Genomic DNA, 8,830 nt, shown 5'->3' on the forward strand with positions numbered 1-8,830 from the left:
GAGGAACGGGGATCTCCCCGGCCCCTGTTAGACAGTTCTTAGTTGGAAGTTATTATAATTAATATTGCTAAGAATGTTCTTTTTTTCTTTCTTTTTTTTTTTTTTGCGGAACCGGGATTGAACTCAGATCCTTGCGTTTGCCAGTTAAGCGCTTATCCTACTGAGCCATCTCCCCGGCCCCACACAGCAGATATTTGAAGTTGACAAATGCATTTGGCTCATTTAACATCACTCTCTTACTGAAGAAAGAAGTAGCTAGATTCAGAGAGACTGTGTGGCTTCCCACACAAAGAGGAAACAGCCAACAGGTTGTTTTCCCAGCCAGAACTCCGGCTTTGAAGACCACACCATGGACCTTGAAGTTCGGGAGACCCTGATTCCAATGTGAGCTTTTGATCTTCTCCAATCGTCAATCTTTACAGGTCCCGAAAGTACCTTGGTAGTACCAATGGTTTCACCAATAAATACACGGCATGGGAGACTAAATTCTCTTATTTGCAGATCAACTGTTTGCTGTAGACCAATCACAGAGATAGAGAACTAAGATCAAGAGATTCATTCTACTGTATTTCTTTTATAACACCTGCGTGCAAAAGTCATTGGTTCTGTAAATAAATCAAATGGACCTGGAAGAAAAAGCCGGTACCTTTTGGGAGCTTAGCAGAGTTATAACACTGGCCTAGGAGCTAAACGCATGTTTTGATTTCACAGTCTCTACAGCAGACAAGAAAACTGCAACAGGAACAGGGGAAGATGCAGATTGATGGCAGCAAGAGAAATGAAAAGTTCTTTATACAGATAGATGAGTCTGTATCTACTTCGTAATAAACATACGTACGTAAAACCTGTGGCCGGAGTCCCACAGACATAACACAAGAAAGTTATCCAGTCCTACCCCAGAAAGGAAAAGAGTGACTTGAGTGTGGAGCTTAAAATCTTAAGGTTTTGATCACTGGTGACTCAGACAAGAACTGCGGCAGTCCGGTGGGGCAGCACAGCCTGTAATCCCAGCCCTTGTGAGATTGAGGCAGGCGGGTTGCTTCAAGTTTGAGGCCAGATTGGGCTACTTAGTTCAAGACCAACCTGCACTACAAAGTAAGACTCTTTCTCAAAAAACAACAACAAGGCAGGGCATACAGCTCAGCGGCCTGGCAAATGCAAGGTCCTGTGTTCTATTCCTAGTACCACAATAAACAAAAAAAAAAAAAAAAAAAAACAGAGCCACTGCAATTGTTCACAAGACTGGAATAGCTACGGAAGCAAGCTCAACTCTAAACATAAATCTGCATGTAAGTTCATTACATATTATTTTAGTAACGCGTGCATTTGGCAAATTTTCAAATCTCGAGAGGAAATGTTGCTATCATAATAACAGTAACTACCATTTATTGGCTGCACATATCACACACTATGCCAGGTGCTCCAAATGCATTGATCTTATTTCACTCCACAGAGAATGCACTCGGCATAAGTGCAGAAGCCACGTTCAGATGACAGCATTGCTGCGTGCTAAGCACACAGCCTCAGGAATCTTAGCCAGCCTCTGGGCACCATCTCACTTTAAGGCAGGAACACCTCCATTTAGCTCAAAGAGAGATATTAAAAAAAAAAATCACTGAGTCATCTCTTTACTGGTAGAAAAGTGACGAGATCCTCACCTACAGGCAATTTACCTGAACACCACACAGGGTCACCAGGTTCCCTGGAAGACATTTAAGGCTAATTGTGGATACATCAATGCTAAATATCTACAATACAGTCAATATGACACAATAATTAACCAGACGTTTTAGAACAGTTGTTTGAAAGTATTAAAATAAAATCTAGGTGTTTAGATTACTCCATCACCTAGCACACCTGGCAGTGCCCTGAATACTACAGATAAGATAAAAAGCAGAGGCAATAAAATCAACAGACACCAGGCAGGTGGCAGCACTCTGGCCGTCGTGTGCACTGGGACCCGTGCCTGCAAGAACGATTCCTGCCAGGGACGGAGAGGCATCATGAAACATGAACAAGGTCACGCTGCATCCTAGAGGATTTTCTCCTGACAGCAATACTAGAGCAGGTACTTCCAAGCCAATTTTACGTAAGTTACAAAACTTCAGTCATGGAGAAACTACATGATTTGTTCTCTCTCTCTCTCTCTCTCTCTCTCTCTCTCTCTCTCTCTCTCTCTCCCCCCACCTCCTCATTTTCATAGGCCACCTGTAGAGTGTAATAGTAGTTCCAGTCTTGCTGGCTCCAAACACAGGCTTTTTCTCTCTGCCATATTAACAGATAATTTTTGGAAATTAATTTATATGAAAAACTTCATTTTCCAAAAAATCAAGATAAAAATATAGAAGTAATTTGCTCATAAACAGATGACACTACTGATTAAAGTTGTGTGTGTGTGTGTGTGTGTGTGTGTGTGTGTGTGTGTTTAAACAATATCAGCTGTGGGTTCAATTTTATCCAACCAACCAGCAGGCTTTCTTCCTTTTTTTTCCTTTTCTTTTTTTAATGTAAAAGGAATCCGTCATGTGCCTCCTCTATTGCTTCATGGGGTGTCCATCCTGTTCCTCCTTCCTGCCCTTTACACAACTAGCAAAGCCTTCGTTCAACAGGCGTTCTGGAAAAGCCACACAGAGACACAGACACGCGTGCATACTCTATAAGGCCACGTTACTAATGAATGACCCAGAAGCAAAACATTTTGTTCTTTTACTCTTTGCACATCCAAGGAGGAAAAAGAGAAAAAAATAGATAGACAGATAGATAGATAGATAGATAGATAGATAGATAGATAGATAGATAGATAGTCTGATTTGGTGAGTAACAAGGAGAACAAGGTTAGATCAGCAAAAACAAAATGGAACACTAGGTAAAAAAAAATCTTAGTCAGGCATGGTGGTGCACATCTGTAATCCCAGGATTCTGGAGGCTGAGGCAGAAGGATCCTTGTGAGTTCAAGACCAGCCTGGGCTACAAAGCGAGCTCAAGGCCAGCCTGAGCTGCATAGGGAGACCCTGTCTGAAAGATAAAAAAAAAAATCTTCCAAGAATCTATTTCAAAAACTTTAGCTTTACTTTGATAATATAAATGTCCTTCCTACAACTTTATTAAACCAGTTTTCATTCCATATAATTAGAGTATCATTCCACATAATTATGGTATATATGGTGCCTGAGTAAGACTTAGTACTTTACAGTTTCAGAGACATGATAATCAATACTTTCTAAATTCAGATCTTCTTTTCTGAACCAAAAATAGAAAAAAAGAGAAAGAGATAAAAATATCTTCCATAAATTATAGTAAATAATAACTTGATGAAGTTACCATACTGCCTTAATGAACTAATGGGATTCCCACAATGCCATCGATCGGGGTTGTACTAGTACACGACTCCAACAATAGCACTGTCTGGTAGTCCCAATTCTTAACAAGATGATATAAAACATAACTTCTGGATTTCTGCTAGCCTTGCTGATAAAATGGTATCTTGTAACAGTTTCACAGAGGTCCATCTTCTCCCTTTATCTTTGAAGAACCATTTAGTATCTTTTATGTGAGCTATTTATTTTGCCAAACTTTCTATTCATTACTTTTTTCAGTTTCTTAAATCCTAGGAGGATTAACTCTCTGTCAGCATTCAGAATCACAAATATATTTTTCCTTTATGTTCTTGGTTATAGTCTTTTTCTTTTTTAATTACCCAAATGTCTGTAGCAAAATGTATCTATCTTTTGTGATTTCTGGGTTTCAAGTCAAATGAGAAAGACTGTCTACTCCCAGCTTAATAAATAATTCTTGTGGGTCTTCCAGTACTTTTGTGATTTCATTTTAAAATTTTCGATTCACTTGGCATTCATCTTAGTAGGTAGTAGATAGATTCAATGTTCATTTTCTTCCTGCAAGAGCGCTGAGCTGGGGCCAGGGATTTAGCTCAGCAACGCAGTGCCTTACTAATGAGCACAAGGCTCTGAGTTCAATTCCCAGTACAAACAAAACAAAGAAGACAAAACACAGGGCCAGTTAACACAACCACATTCACTAAACAATTCATCTTTTCACCACTGACTTGAAATGCATTTTATTATACACTGAATCTCTTAATTATCTTGATTTACTTCTGTAATTTTTACTGGCGCTCTTCGGCTAGCTCATTCATACACAAAAACTCATCTATTTTAATTACTGAGACTTTATAATACTGATTGTTTCTGTATCCAGAGAGACCAATCCCCTTTCCTTGTTTTGTTAATCAAGTTGTACTAATACACGATTCCAACAATAATTGTTTCTGGCTGCTTATTTTTACACACTAACTTCAAAATTTCCTTATCTTGGTTAAAAAACAAAATAATGCTATTTGTTGGAAAATCAGAATAAATTTACAACCAAATGAAGGATGTGTTAGCATCTATGCTTGCGATGCTGTTTTGAGTCTCTCTAGCCAAGAACTTGGTAAGTCCATTCATTCAGATCTTCTTTTGTGACCTTCTAAAGGGTTTTAAAGTGATTTTTATAGTGATCTTATACATTTTTTAATTTCTAAATATTTTACCTTATGCTATTAATTAATACTTTTTTAGAACACATTTCTTTGTGAATGATAAATCAAGGTTTGGAAAACCTTAAGCATTATATCTTCTAAAAAAGAATTTCTCTCCCACCCCAAATTCTATCATATGATACATGTCTTCATGTTATAATGTTACTAATAAACAACTTAGAAGAAAAATGGGCACAATTCACATAGATTTTTGTTGAAAACTGTACATCTGCACTATGCTGGTTCATAACCAATTACATCTTAACACCTCAACACACATACTCAGGGTCCCTATCATAAGCAATTAATTAGATTTATCTTTGCTATCACTGCAAAGATTAAAATAATACATCTTCAGTAGACTCCTAAGAGCTTTGTAAGCAGGAGTCTAATTGAAATCCTTCCTTGACAAAGTACTTAAATATCTGCTTCAAAGTACGTAAGCCATGAGGTCAAGGAGCTCTAATGTCCCTTCACTGTTTGCCCAGTGGGACTAAAGATCACCAGAAAGAAAGGGAAGAAGGGACAAGCGTGGTATCTAGCAGTCATGGAGAGATTTGTTGGTCTAATATAAAGACCACTCTCTTAAAAAAAAAATAACAATAACTTTAAAAGCTGCTGAGAAAAACACTTGGTCAGAAGCTACTGGCTAGCTAGAGGTCAATGAAGATCTGTTAGGTTACCTTGATCAACTGACCAGAGCTCTTCAGTTCATATTCTGTGTGAGGCTTTTACATGAGGGAGGACAAAAGGAAAAGGAAAGGAGCACAGCATGATTTTCTTCTTAGGACAGAGCACTGTGAGTCTTTGCAAACCAAGAGATAGTGTCCTTGGCTTGGTATTAAGTAACCAGCTTGCAGCAAGAGCAAGAGGATAGATAATGTATCCTTGGCTCTATGTTTCCAAAGAAAGAGATGGGTAAGCTCAGAAGCATTTTATTAAAAAACAGTCAAACGTGGCTTGTAGAATAGCCCTTGAAAGTGAAAATTTAGCACTTTTGACAAGTGTTATGAACAATAGAGGGGAAAAATGAGGGCAAAAACATTTTAATCAGCAACAGTGGTAACAAATACAAGGTTTTTCTACAATGGCAAGATATCTTCTTATAAGTAGGTTACTTTAATATGCTGTAGTTGGCAGAGAGTGACTGAATAAACAATATTTTTTTAATTCATGAATACCATCAATGACTAATTACAAAACCAATAGTTATCGGCTATGCCTCTTGGCACCTATTTACTTATTTATTTATTTTTGGTACCAGGAATTGAACTCAGGACCCTGAGCTTGGCATGCTAGCGGTGTATTGTTGAGCTATATTCCCAGCCCATGGCATCTTCTTTTTAGAATCAGTGCCTGCTATTATACCTCCTTCACTGTCACTTTCTTTATAAATCATTCTCTTTTTTCCTTTCCATTTGCTAAAGCTTGGATACATTTTACAATTTGAAAGAGAAACACAGATACAGAGTTCCCAACAAAAATTGGTGTTACCCTTCAAACAACTTCTTGTGACTCCTCCTGTGTGGACAGATTGGCAGGCAATAAAAATATGAAACACACCTCTCTCTTCTATAATTTAGAAGAAAGAAGACCCAGCAAAGAGATGCATAGCACAAACTGTATGTAATGCCATCTCTTTTGAAATTGGCTCTGTAATTGGCTCAAGAAGATGCACTTGGGACTGCGCACTGCCACTAGTTTTATGTTTGGAAGTGCAATAGCTTCCGAAGAGTACCGAGCTAGCGACCGGGGCCATCTCTGCGGACCACTGCCAAGTTACTCTGAGCTCTCACTCACTTACTCTGCTCCCTCTCTAAAATCAAGCAGATTGAGAATAAGATGGGGTCACCTTCAGTCAGGTCATTTGGGAAGAACTAGAGGGAAACAAAAAAAGTACTAGTACAGAGATGTTCCACCTTAAGGCCATCTCAAGAGAGGAGGAAGATATAACAATGCTGGCTATGTAGTAGGTAATCTCTCTGGATGCTGAGACCAGAGTGACAAGTTAGACATGCCCTCATTGTTTATTCATTTTTGAAGCTAATATCTGAAAAAAAAACGAAAATATTTCTTGTTGTAAATAAAGTTAGACCTATAGGTTCAATGTCGCACTTCAAACACAACACACACATGCTTAGTAATCTCTTGTATACTTTATTGCAGCAGGCATCCTCCAGGAGAACATTAGCTACACATAGAATCTTGGGCTTGCCTAAGCACAGTGGCAAATCAGGAATGATTCCCTTCCCTGGCTTTTAAACGTTACTGAACTCATCCTTCTCAGAAGACGTAAAAGTTTTGGGAACCCAAACTCTAAAACACCAGCCAGTTATTTTACTATCTCCTCTATTCTGAGCCCAGAGGCAATATTCCCTTTGTCAGTAGTTTTTTCTTTCAAGAACCAAACCAGTTCAGGAATGCTGTCCATCTGTTAGGGGTGAGAACAAAAGAATCTGCCTACAGCTCACAGCCAGACACTGTGGGAAATGGGAAATGTGCTTCCCATGAGACACCTTCACCTCGCTGAAACACGAGGCCCCCAGGAGCACCGCAGCTCAGAGCTCTTGGAAGTTTCCTGGACTCCCTGCCTTGCTTGTGGCTCATTTCTCTCTTTCCTGTGTGTACCCACTAAACATCCAGCCAAACACTCACATCTAGGCATTACACAAAGGTCTTGGGAGATCACATGAGAAGATAAAGTCTCTGCCCTTATAGCCTTTGCATCCTAGTGGTGGCAGAAAAACAACACAAAGGAGACAAAGAAATGAATTTCAATTTCAGACACTGAAAAGTGCCATCGAATGTGCCTAAGTAGAGGAAGGCAAGTTCAGCCTGGGTAGGGATGTTCCACTTTAGACTACACTGAGTCAGCCATGGCTGGAGAGCACCGTGTTACATACAGGCAGACAAAAGTCTCACAGCAGCAAAATAAATTTGGATGGTCTCCAGAACACAAGGAAGTGTAGCTGGAGATGGTGAATGGACAGCAAGGTAGCAGATGACGTTAGGAAAGTAGACCGGGTCTGCATTATCCAGTCCCCAGGGCCTAGATAAGGAGCTGGAAGTTGTCATGGTCCTACTGTTTCACCTGTTTTTTGGTCCTCTGGATTAAGCCCAGGGTCTTGCACAGGCAAGGCAAGAGCTCTACCACTGAGCCACAACCCCAGCCCATCTTACCATCTCAAAACATAACCTGAGGATTCTCAGGAGCCTGGAGTCTGTCTTTTGCCTTACTTCATGCCTTTGCACTCCTCAAGTTGGGTTGTCCACGTGTGTGTTTCCCTAGTTTCCAGGCTTTATCATTGCCTTCCTTCTTCCAATAGCTAGACTATGCTATAAACTGAACCATGTCAGATAGGCAGTCAGTCCATTTGGGATACAACTGTGTGCGTGTGTGTGTGTGTGTGTGTGTGTGTGTGTGTGTGTATCAAGCCTAGGCAAAGAAATCACAGAACTCAAAACAATGACAATGCAAGGTCCATGTTAAATGATTACTGAGAATTTTAAGGCAGAGCAGGGCCCATCAAAGTAAGGGCCCTTTTAAGACCAGGACCTTATTGACTATATTGACTTCACACAGCCGTGAGGGTCAACTTGACCTTAATAAATGTTACCTGAGCACCCAAATGCCTTTCATTAATGACTACGGTTTCATTTTACCTTACTGGTCAATCATAAACTTTTTCAAGAACTTTTAAGTAGACGAGCCTATAATGGTGGCATACAGGCCAGCTACCAGAAAACAAGAAACAAGGATACCAAGACATTCTGAGGCAACTTCATGATGTCGTCATGTGCTAACTGGATAACAGTGACTGCCCAGCCTGTTTTCAAGTAAGTTACAATATATTCACTGTTAGGGGCCGGGGAGATGGCTCAGTAGAATAAGCGCTTGCCTGCCAAGCCCAAGTGTCTGAGTTCAATCCCTGGTTCCCAAAAAAACCCAATATATTCCCTGTTACCACTTATGCAGATGTATCACTCCTCTTCTTTGATGCATAAATATTATGTTTAAAGTGCAGCAACCAAATAAACAGCTGCCGATACTGTTGTACTGTTAGGGGCTACACATTGCTATGAATCCAGTAGCTTTATTAGAAGGCTAGAAATACAGACAGTGACTAATAAGTTAAGACTGAAGCTGAAATTTTTCTTTTTCTATTATGCTTTAAAAATACTAGAAAATGTAACTATAAATGAAACTTTAAACTAATACACCGTTATACTCCTGAAGTCTTCAAAAAGCCAGAAAACCAATAATCATGTAGAAAACCATCAATATCAAAATAG

The sequence above is a fragment of the Octodon degus genome, unplaced genomic scaffold (assembly GCF_000260255.1).
Source record: "Octodon degus isolate 3935 unplaced genomic scaffold, OctDeg1.0 scaffold00222, whole genome shotgun sequence".
NCBI lineage: Eukaryota > Metazoa > Chordata > Mammalia > Rodentia > Octodontidae > Octodon > Octodon degus.